Source organism: Propithecus coquereli, unplaced genomic scaffold, assembly GCF_000956105.1.
Source record: "Propithecus coquereli isolate 6110/MARCELLA unplaced genomic scaffold, Pcoq_1.0 Scaffold461, whole genome shotgun sequence".
In the NCBI taxonomy this organism is placed as follows: Eukaryota; Metazoa; Chordata; class Mammalia; order Primates; family Indriidae; genus Propithecus; species Propithecus coquereli.
Window position 1 is genome coordinate 417514 of NW_012150408.1, and position 21152 is coordinate 438665.

General features: G+C 37.0%; 1 protein-coding gene across 2 annotated transcripts in view; it reads left to right on the forward strand.

The window, feature by feature from the left end:
- RAF1 (Raf-1 proto-oncogene, serine/threonine kinase) overlaps positions 1 to 21152 on the forward strand; it is an 82644-nt gene that overhangs the window by 14939 nt on the left and 46553 nt on the right. The gene's annotated exons all lie outside the window — the stretch shown is intronic.

Below are 21152 nucleotides of genomic sequence, written 5' to 3' on the forward strand. Positions count from 1 at the left end.
GCTCACAGCAACCTCAAACTCCTGGGCTCAAGCGAGCCTCCTGCCTCAGCCTCCCGAGTAGCTGGGAATACAGGCATGCGCCACCATGCCCGGCTAATTTTTTTCTGTATATATATTTTTAGTTGTCCAGATCATTTCTTTCTATTTTTTAGTAGAGACGGGGTCTCACTCTTGTTCAGGCTGGTCTCGAACTCCTGACCTTGAGCGATCCACCCGCCTCGGCCTCCCAGAGTGCTAGGATTACAGGCGTAAGCCACCGTACCCGGCCTGAAATTTTTTTTTAAAAAGAACAAAATATTTATTTTCTAAAGGAAGCTTGAGGTAGTTTTTTTTTTTTTTTTTTAAGCACCTATTCTGCCATGAATTCATATGGGATAGGTTGCAGCAGCTCAGGGTCCTTTCCATCGGTTCTCACAGTGTGCTTCTCTGGGTGGAGCAGGCTGGCCTTTCAGTTGAAGCCAAGTACTGTTCTCTTTGGCTTCCTCCTTTTTCTGATAATTTTCCTGATAGCTTTTCAGGAAGCTATCTCTGCTCATAGAGTGCTTAATAAGCTCAGTACATACATTAATTTTCTTGGCAAGAAACTTGCTCTTCTTTGTTTACAACAATGCCAACAGCATGCTGGGTAACATTGTGTGTAGACTCTTCCAGTTTTCCCATGGTAACATTTGTGGGGCATTCCTTTTTGAACAGTACCTATTTCCTTGATGTCTACAGTATCACCTTTCTTGTAGATTTGCATGTTTTCTAAAAGGCCTGGAGAACATATGTTGGGTGGCTCTCCTTTTTCCTTTTGTGTTCCTCATTTTGGTGAATTACTGGAAGATGACGATTCCACCGAAAGGCCAGCTTGGGGTAATCTTGAAACTGTCACCCAGTCTATCATGTGAACCAAGGCTGGACTGAAGAAAGGAATGAGTTTAAAGGAGGAATGAATTCAGTAATGTCACATTATAAGCACATTAAAATATGGTTATTTAACTATGTTTTTGCCCTGCCTATAAGAGTGTTTTTTTAATAGTACAGGCAATTTTAGCTACCATTCCTCACAGTGAGTATATGTTCTCATGACAGGTTTTGATTGCAGTTAAAGAAACTGAATTTATTCCTTTGTCATTCTCAATTCTCACAAGCCTTATAGCTTGACCATCTTACAGTTGAACCATCTTATAGTTGTGGTGTGATTCTTTTATGGAAAGAAACACTTTTTAAAAAGTGATCCCTAACAATAATAATAGTTTACCTTTATTGTTTGACTACTGCCATCAGGTTCTTTTAAGAGTTTACCTTAGTTCATTTAATCTTCTCAACAATCTGGTGATATAGGTACATTGTTTATTTTAAAGAGGAAGAAATAGAGAGATGGAGTAAACACCCTAAATACAGGCCTTGTATTTAACGGGAGATTAAAAGGATTTTCTAGGGTAATTTTAGCTCTATCTTCTCTTCACCTCAGAATTTTAACCCCCAGGGTGTCATGCAAATTTACTGTATGGGTATTTGTATTAGGTTCTCTGAATGCTCTCAGCTTTATAATTTTATGACCTGTAGTAGTTCCATTTCCTTCTTATAGGTCTTGTAGGACTAACCCCACCTTAATCCCCGTATTATTTCTTCAACTAAATTATAAAATCATTGAGGGTAGAGATTAAATCTTAAACGAATTTGCCCCTTACAGTACTCATTGCTTTCCTTTTGCATATAGAGCCCTCAGAGATATATTTTAAAGAGTTGTCTTTTCTAAACTTTTGTTGCCTTGAATAGAAATATTCATTTCTATTACTCTTTTTTTCTGTAAGATGATAATGAACAATTTCACTGTAACTTTATATGTGAAAACTTTTCTTCAAATCTTAAATATTAATTTAATGATCTAGTTTAAAATAATACTTTCAGAAATATTTCTTCTTTCCAAAATATATTTTCCTTTACCACCCATCAATATTTCCTAAACTTCTGGGAAACTTCCTATCACTTATGTATGTATAAAACATACCCAGTTTATGCAGGCATTTTTGGTGAGATTGGGGGCTCAGCCTGAGGCCTTTTATTCTAAATGTTGGAGTGCTTAGGGGTACCTGATGTTTTTTATTTACCATTTAGTAGAGGACTTCCCTCTTTGAAAAGTTTTTCTTGATAATTTTGCCAATTTTTATGAGAGTGTTTAAGATGCCTGATATTTTATGTGATAGGTAATACTCTGAAGTGAGCTTACTGCAAAGATTTCTAAAATGATTATGTTGGCTTTTGGAATCTTAAAGGTTCATTATACAACTAAATAATCAAAACTGAGTGGATGTAAGTCTTTGGAATAGTGTTCTGATCAGAATGGCTATTGGAGTCATTAATATATATGTATATTTTTATTTTATTGCTACCATTTCTCCTTCTCTATACTTTTTCTGTTTGTTTTTGGTGACAAGAGTCTGGCTCTGTTGCCCTAGCTAGAGTGCAGTGATGTCATCCTGTCTCACTGCAACTTCAAAACTCCTGGGCTCAGGTGATCCTCCTGCCTCAGCTTCCGGAGTAGCTGGAACTACAGGCACATGCCACCATGCCCGGCTAATTTTTGTATTTTTGGTAGAGACGGAGTCTTGATCTTGCTTGAGGCTCATCTCGAACTCCTCGAGCTCCTCCAACTCCTCCAACTCCTTGAGCTCAAGCGATCCTTCTGCCTTGGTCTCCCAGAGTGCTAGGATTACAGGTGTGAGCCACTTTGCCTGACCTATAATCCCTTATTTTATAATCCTTTTAATTTATCAGAGATACAGTATTAGAATATTTTATTTAGTTAACTGATTAAAATATAAACTGACATTCACTTCAAATAAAATTGAATACTATATATAGTTAATAGAGCTACTTTTACCTGTATTTTATTTAAAGAACAATGAAATAGGATATTTTATATTTTTCTTAATTAAGCATTAAGTAGCTTTAAGTTGTACATAATATTTGGCTTATTTTCTCTTGTATTTAATATTGTCTTAATTCTCATATCCTGGAGAAATAAGCTTTTTGAGGAAATGATAAATCCAGGCAGAGAGATTTTCCAAAAAGTTACATTGTTTAATTATAGGTGGATTTAGGAGTATGGTGATGTCATTTACAGGTTCCAAGTTATAGACTGATGGATAAAGCATCTAGAATTGTGTCATGCAGGCTCTGCAGAGGATTTCTGAGAATCTGGAGACAATTTGCAAAGAGCAAATGACTAAGATAGTGTATAGTCAATATGGAGAAATATAGATTTCTCTGAGTAACATTAGAGTTAAACAGTCTTTCACAGTTGATCTGTACTTTGGAACCTGGGGCTTAATTTTTGGTATATAGTAACATAGTGGTTAAGAGCTTTAGGCATTGAACTCAGAAAAACCTGGGCTGGAGGATTAAGGGCTATCCGGAAGAGTTCCTAATTATTGTAATAAATAGAACATCATTTCCAGTCAGTAGAAATTGCTGCTTGTATAACAAATAATAATAGGTAATATTTACTGGCTCAGGCTAACATTATAGACTTCCCATATATCATTTAATCTTCACATATTAAGAAACATGCCAAGTAGAAGAGAAAGAAACACAAGTGTTAATAAATCTTAAATTTAGATGTCAGTAAGGAAAATGCTGTTTAAAAATATAGACACCTTATTGTATTCAGGTTGTTATGCCAGATGTGGACTTTTTAAGCTCTTGCTACCAGTTCCTCCTCCTCCCTCTGCTTTCAAACCAAGGAGAAACTCAGGACAGCCAGATAATATTACAACAGAATTTCAACTCTAGGGCAGTGCCTGGGTTATTTTGATGTATAGAAATTCTTTTGTATTGACTAACATTCAGAATTGATGAGTCATGGTTTGCACTTTAGCAGTCTTCTAATTACATGGAAATTTTATTTTATCTAAGCCATATTTATTACCAACTCTGAGGAGAAAATTTTGGGAATGAAGATAAAGTGATGTAAAAGAAATTTGTAATATCTTCTTTACGTTTCTGCTTGTCTTGAGTTCTTATCCATTTACTGTAGATTATAATGTTAGCTGCATGAATAAAAGACCATATATTTTTTATACCATCTATATCATTTAATGGATAAGAAGGAAGGCCAGGTTAGAAAAAGCATTAGTATTAATAATACAACTGTTCTAAGGTAAGGAATTTAAACTAAATTCTTTATTATTTAGAAATGAAGAAAAATTTTGATTGCTCGTAATATAGAGGACATAGTTTTTATAGTGTTTTCCTTTCCTCCACATAGAGGTCTGATGCATTATTTACAAACAATATTTATTTCAAAGTAGTATAATAGTAACATCATTAAATAAAATTTTTTTAAGTCTAAATTTGTTATTTAAATCAGTGTATTATAATAGAAAGCTATACTTTAAAGTCTGAGGATCTGAGGTTTTTTTTTTGTTTCTCCTAAATTGTCACTAAACCTTATGAACTTTTTCTTCATTAAAAAAGAGGTAGTGTGAATATATCTGCGTTAGCCTGCTTAGTTCTAATAGTCTTGTGAGATAATGGAAAGTCTGTAAAATTCTAAGTTCTCTTGACTGAAGCAAACTTTCTGGAGTCAATCTCAACCACACAGACTGCATTGCTAGCTTCTCAGAAACTAGGTTTTAGGTAGATTTAAGAATCTCTTAAAACCTTATCTAATACCTAATGGCTGGGCTGGCTACCTTAGATATTTTTGCTCTACCACTTTAATTTTTTTAAGTGAAATATAAGATAGTATTTGAGGAAAAACTCAAAAGTGAGGTTTTTCAGAGTGTCTGATTGTAATTAATGATTTGCTGAGGCATTGTTGAAGAAAATTTTAGAATATACATACATGAAGTATTTACATTGTTTGTTTAGTGCCTGTGGTGTTTCCCTACTTAGAAAGGGCAATAGGAAGATTTATTTGACTGCTTGGCTTTGCTAAGAAAAGGTATAGAGCCAAGGCATAGGGCAAAACAAAGTCAACCTTAACCCTGAGTTTGTCCAACTGCTTCTTGACTCTCTTTTGGGCAGAAGTTTTAGGACTTTTAGTTCTTTTTTTTTTTTTTTTTTTGAGACAGAGTCTCACTTTGTTGCCCGGGCTAGAGTGAGTGCCGTGGCGTCAGCCTAGGACTTTTAGTTCTTAGACACTTAACTCCTGAAAAGCTTGCTGGATTAATTGGGATGGTTATAATTAGTTTTTCTTACCACTGTCCAAAGGGATCTATTCCCATCTTTCAGGAGAGGGGCTGTGCTGACCAGAGAATCCATGAGAAGGTAGAGTAAGTGCTCTGGTGTGGTCCACATCTCTAGAATTTGGTAAAGAAGCATTACCACTCAAACTTGTATGCCTAAGATGAGGCTTTAATCTGGGAGATATACCTTAAAATATTAGGACTCAACTCACTTAAAATGATACCCAGAATACTAGTAGCTATATTTCAATAATTACAGTCTTATCAGATCTGATTTGTCCTGAAGCTACTTAATAGTACTTTGTATGTGTTCTGCTCCCTAAAATCTTGCACCTTGAACATAGTCTTGCTTTTTTTTTTTTTTTACACCGTCTGGTAAACTCAAAAAGCAAAAGCAACCACAAAACTCTTCCAGGGTTTTTCAAAGTTTGTTTTCTAATTTACACCTTGTTAATTAATCTGGCACTATTTATTCATTTTTAGAAATGCCTCTGAATGCAGCAATTCACTGAAATTATTTCTAGAGCTGGGCCACAGGGTGAGAAGGCTAAATGATTGTGTTGAGTTCATGATGCCTTTATTACAACCTGGTATTCTTCTGGATTATGAGCATCAGAGTAAATTCTATAAAGTATCCTGTGTAAGATCACCTCTCAGCAATTTATTAGGAATTGTAGTAGGAAATAAACTGGCTTTCTTTTTAATTTTTAAACGGGTCAATTTTCCACAAAGATGGCATGGCTCCTATGTTTATGACCCTCTTACTTTGATCCTTAACATGTTTGCATACCCAAGAATGTTCCTACCTGCTATAACCTGTTTCTCAGCCACATGATGCTTTGTGTCGATTGAAGGCATGAGGATTGTGGGAACAGTGCTCAGAGCTCTGTAAGCTCTTTGGAAATACAGGACACCTTTTTGCCTTAGCCAACAGAATGTGACTTCTATGCTGATGCTTGGGAGTTGAGTGGTAGCTTTTAAAGAGATAGTTTGTCTTATTTCTTGAAAGGGTAAGAGATGAAAATCAATGGCCTGCTTCTGTTCTTCTCTTCATAGCTTTCCACTTGGCATACAGAAGAAAACTTGTAGGCTCTATTGGTACATTTTGTTCATGGAATTTCTCAAGAATGCATTCCTGATTTTTAAAAATATGAATTTACTGTAAAAGTTGAGTTTTTCTTAAAATTACTATAGTTTTCAAATTATTCAAGGAGTTGAAAAACTTACTTTGAAACATAGAAGTTAGCTAATTAGTTGTGGCTTATAAAACTTGTTGACATTCAACAGTCTCTTGTTTTTATTCAATGAAAATTGGCTTCACTCTTTTACTAAAATGGAGAAGTATTCTTAGGGCTACAACACAGCCTACTGTATTTGGCCCATAGCAAATCCAGAGGGAGTGGTGACTACTATCTGATTATAGAATCCTTTGCAAACGTGATGTGAAGGTAGCAGGTTCCCCACATTTTAGCATTTATGTGTTCCGGAATTGCTGGAATCAATGACAGAATTGTGTTTGTTTTTCCCCTTAATTCTACTGAATGTCTGGTTGGTTCATGGCTGACAATCTATGTACTGTACATGAGAGTATTTTTTTTTTCTATAAAGACTTTCTTCTGAGAGAGTATTTTAAATTAATACCCAAGAATCTTTTTTTTTTTTTTTTTGAGTCTTGCTCTGTTGCCTGGGCTAGAGTGCCGTGGTGTCAGCCTAGCTCACAGCAACCTCAAACTCCTGGGTTCAAGTGATCCTCCTGCCTCGGCCTCCCAAAGTGCTAGGATTACAGGCATGAGCCACCGTGCCCAGCCAATACGCAAGAATCTAAAGAACAACTAGCATTATATAAAAATGCTTTCTTAAGCATCTTGGGGACATATTTGGAAATATTTGAAAATTAGTATATAATACTTCCTTTAAGCTGAACTGTTTTTTCTCCATATCTGAAATCCTTCTGTTCCTACACATTCTTTTGCATTCTATATGATCTCTTATATATGTTTAAAAAATACATTTCTGGCTGGATGTGTTGGCTTATTTCTATAATCCTAGCATTTTAGGAGGCTGAAGTGGGAAGATCCCTTGAGACCAGGAGTTTGAGACCAGTCTGGGCAACATAGTGAGACCGGTCTTTACAAAAGATTGAAAAATTAGCTGGACATGGTGTTGTGTGCCTATAGTCCAGCTACTCTGGAGGCTGAGGCAAGAGGATCGCCTGAGCCCAGGCATTTGAGGTTACAGCGAGCTCTGATCTGGCCACTGCACTCCAGCCTGGGTGACAGAGCAAGACCCTGTCTCAAAAATAAAATAAAATAAATGAAAAAAATTAAAACCCCCTACATCTCCACATTTCTTTGGCAGGAGCACTGTAGTTTAAAACTACTTTTTATTTTTAGCAGTGTATGTTTAGGACAAATTGGTTGTGTATGTAAGTAGAAAATGTTTATCATTTAGTGTGGCAGAGCAGGTGAACATGAATGGTGTTTGGTTTTATTTGTAGTATAAAACAGCTATGAAGGGAAATGCCAAACAATAGTAGTAAATCACACTTTGGAAATACTGTCAACATAGTAGAGTTCCATAATGGCTTCATTTGGGTGTTATCAGCTGGTTTCTTGTCAGTTTGGGATTTATTTGATGAACTATTATATGACTTCAGCTGACTACCAGTCAACAGTTATTCTGGCTGATTCTTAGCTGACTGCCAGTCAACAATTACTCTGTGCTGATTCTATAGTTTTTCCACAATTGTCAGTGTTCTAGTCCTGACTGTAGTTCCTCAGCATAGTGTGGTTCATAAATGACTGCACTGATAATTTGTGTTAGAACTCACCACTTGCCAGATTGCCCAGATACAACATTTGTTACTCATTCAGGAAATACATTTTAAGGACTTAACATATGTTAGACACTTTTAAAGGTAATGGGCTTATAAGGGTGAACTGAACTTAGCTTTTTGGGGCATACTATCTGGAGAGGTAGGCAGGCAATAATCATTGAGTAGGCAAATACATAATTTGAAATGATGGTACATTATTTGAAAACTATAAGGCTGAGTAAAGAGAGAAGAATGATGGGGAGGGGCAGAATACACTTGAGCAGGGTGGTCCGGGAAGTCCTGTTCTAGAGGTAACATTTGAGTGGAAACTTGATTGACAGGAATTGAACTAGCAGCAAGAAAGCCAATGTAACACAAAATGAGTAAGAGAGAGAGGGATAGGAGCTAAGGTGGAGAAGGGAGATAGAGGTTAGGCCATCATGTAAGCTCTTGTAGGTCATAGTTAAAGAATTTTTTGAGTATAATGGGGAATGGATGGAGAATTTTAGCAGAGGAGTAGTGACCAGATTTGTGTTTTAAGATCACACTGACTGCTCTGTAGAGAATAGATTGCTTACAAATGTTGACAGAAGCTAAGGTCTCTCCACAGAGAGATGTACATAAGCACATACAAAAGATTCTGTATTCAGTTTCTGGGAGTTCTTGAATTCACTGAATCTCTCAAGTTAAAGGACTCAAATTAACCCCTGATATTCTCCACTAAATGATACTCTAGTTCCTATGCTTACCAGTGAGTATAATACACTTCAAAACAAAAACAAAACTAAGTTCAGTTTTCCACCTAAAGAATTTGTTATAATAGCAGAGGCATACAATTTTTGCTAACTTTTAGAATGCTCAGCTGGGTGCTTACATACATTATCTTATTCATTCTTCACTGTAATTCAGTGAAGTTTGTACTATTATTACAAACTGGGTACCATTTGTACTCAGATTACTCTTACTTGATTACTACAGACTTGACCTTTTTGTTTATTTTGGTAGCAGCTTCATTGAGATGTAATTCACATACCATATAATTCACCCATTTAAAGAATATAATTCAGTGGTTTTAGCATATTCATGGAGCTCTGCAGCCATCATCACATTTAGTTTTAGGACATTTTCATCACCTCTAAAAAGAAACCCCTTAGCTGTCTTCAGTCATCTCCATCTTCCCTCTCCCCACCCTTCCACTCCTACCTTCACATTAGACCACCACTAATGTGCTTTCTATCTCTATAGACTTGCCTCTTCTGAATTTCCATATGAATGGAATCATAAAATATGTGGGCTCTTGTGACTGACTTCATTTACTTAGCATACAATTTTCAAGGTTCATCCATGTTTTAGCATAAACCAGTACTTTATTTCATTTTGGTACTATTCCATTGTTTGGATATACTGTACCATAGTTTATCTGTTTCTCAGTTGATGGACATTTGGGCTGTTTCTACCTTTTGGTTATTAGTAATAATGCTATTATGAACATTCTAATGTTCCAAGGTTTTAATAACCTGTGATTCTGCCCTGTCCTATAATTCCTGTCTATAGGAGGGAAGCTTGCTGTTTGTTATTGTTCTGGGCAGGCTTTTGGAAGGGAACAGAATAATTTTATTAGATTTTATTTGGAAATATTGAAAGTAATCAGAGGCTCTTTTTTTAATTGTTTGAAGTCCACAAGGGCTCCCGAGACTCCAAGGTGGGAGTAGGACTTGATCCAATTCTGTAACCCACCCTCACTCGTACAATGAAGCCACTGAGGTGCAAGGTGCCTGGGCTTCCCTAGTGCCTCCAAATTTAGTACCGGTGATGTTGATAGTGTTTTGACCTTTAATGATCCACGTTCTATCTTTTTAATGACATGATAGGTTTAGGCAACTATAAGCATTCTTTTTTCTATTATTGTGGTTAAATATATATAATATAAAATTTACCATTTTAACCATTTTTAAGTGTACAGTTCAGTGATACTAAGTACATTCACACTGAGGTGCAACCATCACCACCATCCATCTCCAGAACTTTCCCATCATCCCACAGTGAAACTCTGTACCCATTAAACTCCCCATACCTGCCCTCCCTGCAGCCCCTGGCAACCACCATTCTACTGTTTTGTTTATGAATTTGACTACTCTATATATCTCATATAAGTGGAATCATCCAATATTTGTCCTTTCGTGACTGGCTTATTTCACTTAGCAAAGTGTCCTCGGGGTTCATCTAGGTGTCATAATTTCCTTCCTTTTTAAGGTTGATAATATTCTATTGTATATATAGATCCCATTTGGTTATTCATTCATCTGTTGATGGACTTGGGTTGCTTCTACCTTTTGGCTGTTATTGCTGCTGTGAACACGGGTATACAAGTACCTGTTTGAGTCCCTGCTTTCAATTCTTTTGGGTATATATCCAGGAGTGAAATTGTTGGATCATATGGTAATTCTATTTTTAGTATATTTTCTGTATGCAAGCTCCTTATCATATATATGACTTGCAGATATTTTCTGCCATTCATTGGTTTCTTTCTTCCTTTCCTTTCTTCCTTCCTTTTTCCTGTCCTTCTCCCTCTGTTGCCAGGGCTACAGTGCAATGGTGTCATCATAGCTCACTGTAACCTCAAACTCTTGGGCTCAAGGGATTCTCCTGCCTCAGCCTCCTGAGTAGCTGAGGCACGGGCACCACGCCTGGCTAATTTTTCTATTTTTTAATAGAGATGGGGTCTTGCTATGTTGCCCAAGCTGGTCTTGAGCTCCTGGCCTCAAGTGATCTCCCACTTCAGCCTCCCAGAGTGCTGGGATTACAGGTGTGAACTACCACTCCTGGCCTCTTATTACTTTTTTTAAAAATTCACCTTATCTAATATGATATTACCTTATCTAACGTAATCTTTTTACTTTTCTTGGTGGTGTCCTTTGAAGCATAACAGTTTTTAATCTTGATGTCCAATTTACCCGTTTTTCCTTTTGTTGTTTGTGCTTTTGGTGTTATATCTGAGAAACCACTGCCACATTCAAGGTCATGAAGATTTACTCTTGTTTCTAAGCTTTTTATAATTTTAGCTCTTACATTTAGTTCTTGATCCATTGAGTTAAATTTTTTTTTTCCTTAAAAAGGGGTGGGGGGCTGTTTAGAGGGTTGTTCAGTTGCCTTGTTTGTTTTTGTTGAGATAGAATCTTACTCTGTCGCCCTGGGTAGAGTGCAGGGGCGTCACTGTAGCTCACTGCGACTGCTGGGCTCTAAGTGATCCTTTTGCCTCAGGTTCCCAGGTAGCTGGGAGTACAGGCGCACGCTGTAACGCCAGGCTGGGTTTTTTTTCCTTTCTTTTTGGTATAGACAGGGTCTCACTCTTGCTCAGGCTAGTCCTGAACTCCTCAGTCCCACTTCGCCCTCCAGAGTGCCAGGATCACAGGTGTGAGCCACCACACCCAGTCGAGTTAAATTTTGTATATGGTGTGAGGTAAGGGTCTAATTTCATTTTTTTGCATGTGGATATCCAGTTCTCCAAGCACCATTTGTGCTGGGATCATTGAATCGTTTGGCACCCTTCTCATTTCTATTCCATTAATCTGTATGTCTTTCCTTACACCAATACTATAACAGAGGGAATGGCCTGAAAAAAACGGCAAAAACATTTTCTCTTTAAAACAACCTCCACTCCTTTTTGAGAACTAAAACCTGTATCCCTGCCTCAGGCCAGTGGTTAGGAGGGGCAAGGAAGTCTTTTGTTATTTGCGCTAAAGGAGGCGGCACAGCCTGGACCTGGCTGACGGAGGTCCTGGGTGGAGATCAGGGGATTGTCTTCTCAGAGATGAAACTGTTCGAATTATCAACTATAGTTGAACAGTAATTGCTTAAAGCTGAGAACCCATCCTTCAAAAGCTCTGTATTTCTGCTTATTATTAGGACAATGGCATTTCAGACAGGATTCTCCATCTTCTTCCTTTGCCAACAAAGAAATACAATTTCTCTTTCCTTCCTTCCTTTCTCCTCAAACCACTTGTTCTTCTGATGCGGTCTCAAGGAACAAGTGCTGAGCTTTTGGTAACGATATCACACTGTCTTGATTATTGTAGCTTTGTAATACATTTTTAAATTAGGAAATGTGAGTCTTTTAACTTTGTTCTTTTTCAAGATTGTTTTGGCTATAATGGGTCCCTTGTGTTTCCATCTAAATTTTAGTATCAGCCTATCAGTTTCTACAAAGAAACCAGCTAGGATTCTAATAGGGATTGTATTGAATCCACAGATGAGTTTGGAGAGTATTGCTACCTTAATAGCAAACCTACTTTTATTGCTTTGGATATACATGGTCCAACATTCTCCATCCCATAGCTCCTGAGTTTACATGTCCTCAGTTCAAAGGACCATTCCATTTAGTCTTTCAATTTCAGATCAAGTTCCCAGCTTGTATCCTTGCTCTATTCAGTTGTAGTAGGGGCTAGAAGGGTAGGATCATGAATATAAACATGTAAACATTGCTGTTGGGGGTTTATTTCTGTGGGTGAAGGGAGGAAGTTCTCAAAAGAAGAGTGTAGGTTTGAGAGACAACATAGAGTTGTCCTCCTCACTTTTCACAGATGGAGGAAGTAGTTCAAGGTGGAAATGCTATGGAACACTTGGAGAGTAATGAAATAGAGCCTTGAGGTATTTCCATAGTTGAGGCAGGAGAGACTAGAAGCCAGCTAAGCAGACAGAAGAGATGCAGTTGGAGAGAGAAGCCCCTGGAAGTTCAGTATAATGAAAACCTCTTTATGAGGAAGAAAGAGCCTCAGTGTGAGAAAAACTCTTTATTTGATTGGTAGAATTTATATGGTGATTAGATTTAAGAGCCTGACAGATAAGTAATGGCAAAGTACAAGATCATTTATTTGAGAATGTTTAGCTCTGCTAGACTAGTGTTTCACTAACTTCAGTCATCCAGGTACTACCTTCATGATTTTTACTAACAGGGAACTAACTATAGTATTGGTTATTTGATATTTTCTCTTAAATAGCTCACTGTAAAAAATTAAATATACTTTTAAAAGGAAGCTTTAAAACACTACTATATATGGAAAATCAGTATAGGCACTTCTGCAAAATGTGATAAGTGTTCCTGGAAATCTATACATTTTGCCAAATCACACACCAAAAATAATAGGGCTCATGGGCAAAATAAGGACAGACCACTTAACACCTATTATTCGATTTAAGAACTCTAAATATAATATGAATTCTAATATAAAATCATAGTTTAAAAAACACTTTAAATTTCTAACGAATGTATACTGCAGTAAATATAGAATTTTACCTTTAAAAAAAGTGACAGTAGTTTGAGGTTGTTGAGTTATGGAGAAAAGAGCTGAGTGATAGCATCATCATAAGTGACAGGGGCAAAACAATCCTCTTTACTGGAAATATTGAGTGTGAGTGGGTGTGATACACTATCTTGTGTTGATTTCTTTTGCACAAAAATGGGGCAGAACAATGTTATAAGCACTTTGAAAATACATGGTCAAAATGAACCCGAACTGCCAGGAGAATCACAGATACTACTAGATTCCTCTGTTGCTGTTTTTATAAACAGAAACAACAGTATTAATTTTTAGTTATATATTATAGTCTGTCAGTGGCTTTGAGTTTGGTATTTGTTCTTTTTTTTTTTTTAATTAAAAAGAGAGATTAGGAAGTGTTAAAGAGATATTAAAAGATATACTGGCACCAAACTGAGACTTCCACCTTATCATAACCTTTATCTGATTGATTCAGTTTTTAGTTTATGTCATGTGCACATATCTCCTAAAATCATTTTGTAAACCTGGAATAATATATGTCTCACGCTTTGGGAAACACTGTGCTGCTAGACTATTTTATTCATGTTGTTTGATCACTTGGACTATCTCAAGACCCAGCACAGGTCTTACTAACTACCTCCTCTACAAGGAAGAGTATACATAAAGAGGCTATAGGATCATGTAAAACTTTTTAAAGGTGGGCTGTTTCCTTCCCTCCCTACTTTCTCCCTTCTGCTCCTTCTCTTCCAACTCCTCCTTCCCACCAAGAAAAGGAAAAAAAAAAAAAAGGCATCGTGAGTGTTGTTGGTGATAGTTTGAGATTGCTAGAAAAGGTCACATAATGATAGATTCTTGTGCCTGGTGTACACTTGTCATCATCCAGGGATTTCCCTCCACTAGCCTTCTGGGGATTTTCTTCACTTCTTTCATGTGTTCAGTGTCCTGTTTCTTACAGACATCCTTGAGAAAGGGATTATGGAAAGTAACATTTTTGAAATCATGAGTGTCAGAAAATATCTCTTCTACCCTCATTGATAGTTTTGCTGGTTATAATAAATTGGAGATAATTTTCCTTCAAAATTTAGAAGGCTTTGTTCCATTATATCTTCTTGCTTCCATTGTTGTTCAGAAGTTTGAAGCCATTCTGATTCCTGATTCTTTGTATTTTTTTTTTACTCCAGAAGTTTATGTAATCTTCTGGTGCCTCATTATTATAAAATTTAATGTGCTAGGCATTTGATGGGCTATTTTAATCTGATATAGTTCAAATCCTTCTGTTGTGGTTTTTTTTCCTGTGTGTTTTTGGTCTTTATCATCCATGTTGGAGGCTCTCCTAAAATGTCTAGTAATCCTTGGCAGTCTGTTTATTTTTAAAAGGATAGGATTAAAAACACTGGAATTTTTGAGTGCCTGGATGAGGTTTGCTGTCTTCGTTTTATTGTTTCATTGTAAGATAGAGGAACTCAGGATGTTAGTTTCTTTGAATTGGTTGCCCTGCTGGGCTGCTAGTTTCCTTAGTCAAGCATTCAGTTAGTATAGTTTTCAGAATAGCATCCATGCTCTTAACAGTGCCCAGAATCCCCTAGTCTAGAGACCTGCTTACCTTCTCCAGGAATAAAGGCCTGGGACTTCTTATTAGAAGTGTTTCAGGCCTGGGCACGCTGGCTCACGCCTGTAATCCTAGTACTCTGGGAGGCTGAGACAGGCGGATCATTTGAGCTCAGGAGTTGGATACCAGCATGAGCAAGAGCGAGACCTTGTCTCTACTAAAAAAAAAGGAAGAAATTAGCTGGACAACTAAAAAATATATAGAAAAATTAGCTGGGCATGGTGGTGCATGCCTGTAGTCCCAGCTACTCAGGAGGCTGAGGCAGTAGGATCGCTTGAGCCCAGGATTTTGAGGCTGCTGTGAGCTGACGCCACGGCACTCTAGCTGGGGCAACAGAGTGAGACTTTGTCTCAAAAAAAAAAAAATAAAAGTGTTTCAGAGAGCTCTTTGGGAACTGGGCTGTTGAGTTTTACTTTTCTTCAAAGGAGTATAAAAAACACAAAATAGTCTCAACTTGCTAATGGAAACCTGACCTAATGTGGAATTCTTAGAAAGGTTACACCCACTGATGTTGGTTGCCTTTATCAATCTCTATCTTTACCCTCTCTAAACTTTAGAAGCCTTTGTCACTTCTAAGAAAGATGAAGTAGTAGCACAACCTTCTTTTCCAGGTTAAACCTACCCCTCTTCCCCCCCTAAAACAATCAGAAAAAATAGTGACCAGCCGCTTCAGAAAATAATCTTAAAAACACAACTCACCCAAGTTTAGTCTTAAAATATTAAAAACGTGACAGGAGCAGCATTCACATGTAATTTGTACCTTTTGACCCAGTAATACCATACCTAGGGTAGTAAGCAAAATACCCATATACTTGAAGATATTTATTTTAGTTATTTTCTTTTTTTTTTTTGAGACAGAGTCTTGCTCTGTCGCCCGGGCTAGAATGCTGTGGCGTCAGCCTAGCTCACAGCAACCTCAGACTCTGGGGCTCAAGCAATCCTTCTGCCTCAGTCTCCCGAGTATCTGGGACTACAGGTGTGAGCCACAGCGCCCGGCCTATTTTAGTTCTCTACTAGAACAAATAAAGTACATCATTGCTTGTAAGATACATTCTGATTTCAGAGATTTTAAAATTTGAAAAAAATGTGTGACTTAAAAATAGATAAAAAATAAATCATATCCAACACAGTGGAGTATGATTAGACAAATAGTTATCAGATATTTAAAATTTAATTTAGTCTGGGCATGGTGGCTCATGCCTATAATCTAAGCGCTGTGGGAGGCCGAGGCAAGAGGATTGCTTGAGGCCTGCAGTTCAAGACCAGCTTGGCCAACACAGTGAGACGCTGTCTCTAGAAAATTAAAAAATTAGCTGGGTGTGGTGGCATGCGCCTATAGTCCCAGCTACGCAGGAAGATAGCTTGAGCCCAGAAGCGTAAGGCTTCAGTGAGCTATGATGACACCATTGCACTGCAGTCTGGGCAACAGAGTGAGACCTTGTCTCAAAAAAATAAATTAAATTTGAAGGAGAATATCGTAACATAGAATCTGGATTGAGAATGCAATTGTGTAAAGTGCCTATGTATGTGGATAAAGATTAGGGCTACAATCTGCTAAATAGAGTCACCACTGCTAAATAGAGAAAGGTCCCCTCTGTACAGGTGTAGCTCTGTGGAGACATAGCTTAGCTAGCAGGACTTTCCCCTTCATGTGAATTAGGAAGATCCTCTTCCTCTGGGCTGACGCTGTCTATGTACCAGGCATATAGCTTAGCAAGTGAAGCATGGGCTGAATTTCCCACTGTCAATGAAAAGACCAAACTCTGTAAAATAATTTTAAAGAGATTTACTCTGAGCCAAATTTGAGGACCATGACCTGGAGCCACGCCCAAGAGGCCTTGAGCAGTGGACTCAGCTTGGCTGGGTTACAGTTTGGTTTTTATACATTTCAGGGAGATGGGTTACAGGTAGAGTTATAAATCAATACATGGGAGGCATACATTGGTTTGGCCTGAAAAGGTGGGCCAAGGCATGTCTGACCTCCTTCCTTCTGGCAGACAATTTAGTTTTAGGATATTCCTTTGGTCATGAGGGGGTCCATTTTAGTCAGCCGGTGTGGGGGTGAGCCTTAAAATTTTATTTTAGTTCACACCATTCTCTCTCATCTCCTATGCTGGGTGTTCTTGTGTAGGGAAGAAGCTGTAACAAAATTGAGTGCTTTACAAACACTACTGAACAACATTCATAGCACTCAATGAGGTATTATTATCCTATTTTACAGTTAACTCTTCAGCCTAGACATCTTCTGAACTTCACAATAGTATATCTAACTGCCTATGTAGTTTATTTTCAATATAGCAGCTGAAGTAATCCTTTTAAAATGTAAGACAGATGGCATCTCTCTCTGCTCAAAACCTTTCAATGGCTTCCCATTTCCCTTTCACTCAGTAAAGGCAGCCTGTACGGTGACCTACAAGACATTATGTTATCTGCATTGTCCCTGCTCCCCCCTACCTGTACTCTCACTTCATTTAACTCTATGATCTCTTTGCTATTCCTTGTACACAGGGTTTTCACTGCCTGTTCCTTCTGCCGGGAATGTTCTCACAGCTATCTGCAAAGTCAAACTCACTGCCTTCCAGGTCTCAACTGTTACCTCTTCATTGACTCCTACTCTAACCTCACTATAAAAATTGCAACCTGTCTCCCTTCCCTCAGCACTTAACCACCCACTGTCATATAATTTATTGTGTTTGCCTCCACTAGAAGGCTTCTTGTGTGATCAGGGATCTTTCTCTCTTATTCTCTGAGCCTAGTTAAGTTAAGAAAATTGGTATGTGGGGAAGTTAAGCAACTGAGCCAGAGGCTATACAGCTAATAAAAGATAGAGGTAGATTTTGAGCTGATATCCATGTATTGTGCCTCAAATATTAGAAGATGATATCCAAAAAAATGTGTTAGATGAATAAGATTATAGGTAACTTTATCTTCTCCAAATTTAGTTTTTGTTTTCCTATAAATAAAAGTATAATTAAAAACAGATTACCAGAGTAGAAGGGAAGAGCCAGATATCAGGAAGCTAAAGCAACCAGCCACAGGTTAAAATCTGATACCTCATTGTGCTGATCTTATGTGCGTGATGGTGTGATGAAGCCCTGGTAAAACTTGTGAATATTCTTAATATTCACATATTCTGTCAGTAGTCTTGGCTCTATATCTTACTGGGTAACCTAGGACAATTTTGCTTAACCTTTAATGGTCCTCGGTTTCCTCATTTCCAAAATCAGGGTAATAGTCTCTCTCATAGTGGGTTGTTGGGAGAATTAAATGAGATATATTGTGTATAAAGCACTGATAACATAATAAACAGTGGCTCTTAGCTAATGTCATTGTTCCATTGTCTTAGTTGGTACAGAATTTTCAGAAATTTATTTTTTAGTGAATGTACCTTGTTGCCTAGTGAGTTTTAGCAGGTGTCAAAATAGAAAGCAAACAAATATAATTGTTCACACAGTCAAACAGGCTTTGTTAAATATTTGTTTTTCATGGACACTTCCTTGTGGTTATAATCTTACATTACATTTTAAATAATAGCCACCTTCCCTTAATTTACATAAATTTTAATATTTAATATGTTATAGATTCTACAACTACCACTGTTTAATTAATTTTGCAGTTTTGGTTGACTCCTGTGGGTCAACGGATTAGAAATGATCAGTAGGAATTATGAATACAACTGTTATGACATCTAAAAGTTAGTGAACCGTGTAACCTAATCACAGATGAAGAATGGTCTTAGGTTAATGATACATATATGAATAGAGATTACTTTCAGTATATCCATTAAAGTAGGTATCTTCTACTTTAAAGTAGAAATTTGAATGCCGTGCACTTGTATGTTTATTATAGCACAATTCATAATCGCAAAGATACAGACTCAACCTATCAGCTGATGAGTGGATAAAGAAAATGTGGTGTGTATATATACCGTGGAGTACTACTTAATGATAAGAAAGAGTGAAATAATGTCGAGCAACCTGGATCGACCTGGATGCCATCATTCTAAGTGAAGTAACGCAGACAGAAAAATAAATGCCATATGTTCTCACCTGTAAGTGAGAGCTAAACTATGATTGTACAGTGGCACACAGAGTGGTACAATGGACATTGGAGACTCACAGAGGGAGGCTGGGAGGAGGGTGAAGGATGAAAAGTTACCTATGGGATACTCCAACAAAAGCCCAGACTGCACCACTATTCAATATATACTACATGTAATGGAATTCAACTTGTACCCCCTAATATAAAAGAAAAAGAGAAATCTGAATGATAAATAAGGTCACAAAATAACTAATGGTACCTGAGAAAAGAATGAAGATGTGATATACTGAGTTGTTGAGTCATTATAGTAATGTAATACTTAACATGAAAACTGGTAGAATTACATGAAGTAGGAGAAATGACTCTTTTTAAATGTAACATTCAAATATAAGGCAGAGTTAGCACACACAGAATTTATTGGTAAGACTAAGGAAAATGCTTTAAAACTAAATGGATCCTTAAAAAATATTGGTCATTCAAGTGCAAGATAATGTATTTTGTGTGTATAAATGCATTTGGAGAAATTAATGCAAGAGCTCTCCTAGGGATGCTGGGCTTTAGAATTAACTAGTAGCTTTTAAACTTAGTAGTGATCCACACTGACAAATAAATTTTATGTTTGTATACCTGAATCAAAGATTTCTCAAATAGCAGTTACCTGTACTACATGTGATACATTCACTTCTATCTTATTTTTAAAGAAAGCTGGTCATGACTTACCAGCGATCTCCTGACCACTAATGGGTCATGCTTTATAGTTTGAAAAAATGCTGAGTTATACTTTCAGAAAGAAAGAGACTTGAAATTTTGAAGTCTCTTTCCTGAAGAAGCTGGCTATTATGTAGAAGGTACGTATCCTGTCTTTATTTAAATCATATTGAGTGCTATTATAGTTACACCACAAAAAGGTCCCAAAGAAGACAACTGAAATGAATCTCAAGATAGAGAGCATGTCAGGTTGTTCAGGGACTTGGCCTTTCGCTCATGCTGCGTAATTTAGTGCCATGTGGCTTTCTACTCTAGTGTTTTTGTTTGCTCTTAAGTTCAAATATTATTTAGAATTTATAAGCCTTTTTTTTTTTTTTTTGAGGCAGTTTCTCGCCATGTTGCCCAAGCTGGCCTTGAACTCCTAGGCTCAAGCAATCCTCCCACCTCAGTCTCCCTAGTAGCTGGGACTTGAGGTGCAAGACACTGTGCCTAGCTATAAGCCCATCTTTTAATGTGAATGCAGAAAAAATTTTACACTTTAATTTTCTAAAAAGGAATATTCACATAGGGAATAAATTTGGTTGAAAGATTATGACAGGTGAACTATGACAAAAATGGACATTTTGGTATAGAAAGATGTAGTTTTGAAAAGAGAGAGTTTAAACTATAAGAATGATGAATTACATGATTAAAGCAAATATATCCTCAAACTCCATGTGGCAGAATGACACATGAAACCAATAAAAGGCAAATTTTTTGGTGAATCTGTAGAACCTACCACCCTCAGAAATAATGTAGGCTAGAAAAAATAAATTCAGAGAAATTTATACAAACTCGTGATTGACAGACATAGAGTGGGTGACTACAGAAAGCTGTCTGGCAATTATGAGTCACCACCTCCTTTTTCTTTTTCTTCTTCCTTTCTTTCCTTTCCTTTTTTTTTTTTTTTTTTTAACAGCCCAGCAAGCTAGGAAGAGTCATCCGCCTTCTTGTATCACAAAACATCCCCCAGTGTCTTTCAGATATTTGCTATGCAGTTAGGCCCATGGTGGTAATTATTTAATGGAATAGTAGCCAAAGTGGACGAAGGCACAGTAGGGTAGGATCTAGATTTTGATTTTTGAAGCATTTGGTGATGGTTGGTGGGGGGGTAGTCTGGAGTACAGATGGAAGCAGCTTGGAACCAGTTGAACCTGAATTCTAGAGTTCAACTAGAATGATTCATATTAAGTAAATTGTAAGCTTCTGAAATAATTTATGGAATTTAGCTGTCACAGTAAATGAAATTATGAATATGCTCTGTCTTTTCTGGCACGTAAAATGTAAATGTTTAGTCTATAGAATACAGAGTCTCAGACATTTTACCAAATGTATAATAAGGTCTGGGAACTTTTGTAATAATACAGCTAGTATTTTGTATATGTGAAGAGTGTTATAAGAAATTATTTTTATCATTGAACAGAAATGAGATTTTACAGTTTGTTTCCATATAAAGTTTTTGTTACCAAAGTTATCTTCAATGACAT